This window comes from Chiloscyllium punctatum, chromosome 13, assembly GCF_047496795.1.
Source record: "Chiloscyllium punctatum isolate Juve2018m chromosome 13, sChiPun1.3, whole genome shotgun sequence".
NCBI lineage: Eukaryota > Metazoa > Chordata > Chondrichthyes > Orectolobiformes > Hemiscylliidae > Chiloscyllium > Chiloscyllium punctatum.
Genome location: NC_092751.1, coordinates 103,714,592 through 103,715,610, shown reverse-complemented (window position 1 = coordinate 103,715,610; position 1,019 = coordinate 103,714,592).

The window sequence follows — 1,019 nt, the reverse complement described above, 5'->3', positions numbered from 1 at the left end:
TTTCTGGGAGTTCCACCAACAAACTATCAAGTAGTGCTAGATACCAACAGCGTGGGTTCTCTTCCCACACCAGCTGAGGGTTACTCTCTTTCTCATCCTCATCTCTGACCTAAGGCATCGTGACCCTCAGGTTAAACCATGACTTATTCTCTCTCTCTCTCTCTCTAATGAGACTGAGACTATGGTGACTTTACCTTTTACATAAAACATCTAAAACAAAAATATAAAAATTGTCATGTAAATGTCTTAGACATTATTCTCAATGGCCAATAATAATAATGCCAAATTTTCAAACGTTGGTTTTGCATTCCAACAATCTTGTTGGCTGACAGAGATCTTGTGACTTGGTGATGACTCTCCTGATTGCTTTGCTTTTCAGCTATCTTATTGGTTGCTGCTATGTACAGGACGCACCTGAATATTCCTTGTTTGCTAGGGTTCAGTACCAATGCTTACAGAGTTTGGATAGGCGAGAAACGGGCATTCAGCAGACTTTATTTGATATTGTATTGGCTCATTGGTGCCTGGCAACTGGTTGTGAGCTGCTGCTCATTGGCTGTACCTTTGCTCCATGGAACAATGTGACTGAAAGTTCTCATCAGTCGTTGGACCAATGCTCATTGGTCACTTGTGACCATGTGACAACAGAATGGCAATGCATCATAATGCCAAAGTTACTCGACTTTGCAATTTCAACTGACTTTCAGGTCAGTGGTGTGTTACCAGAACTAAGTTGTTGCATAGAATTTTAAATAGAGTAATACACCACAGAAACAGACACTTCAGTCTAACTCATCCATGCTGACCAAGTTTCCCAAACTAAACTAGTCCCGCGTTTGGTCCATTTCCCTCTAAACCCTGTGACATAGAAAGTACTGACTGATAAAACTCATGACATATGTCAATTCCTTAATCACATGATACAACTGTAATGAAGCTGTTGACTAGTCAGAGGTATCAACTTCCATCTCATTAATCTACAACATGCACAAGTGAAGCAAACCCATGTGATGAAGGCT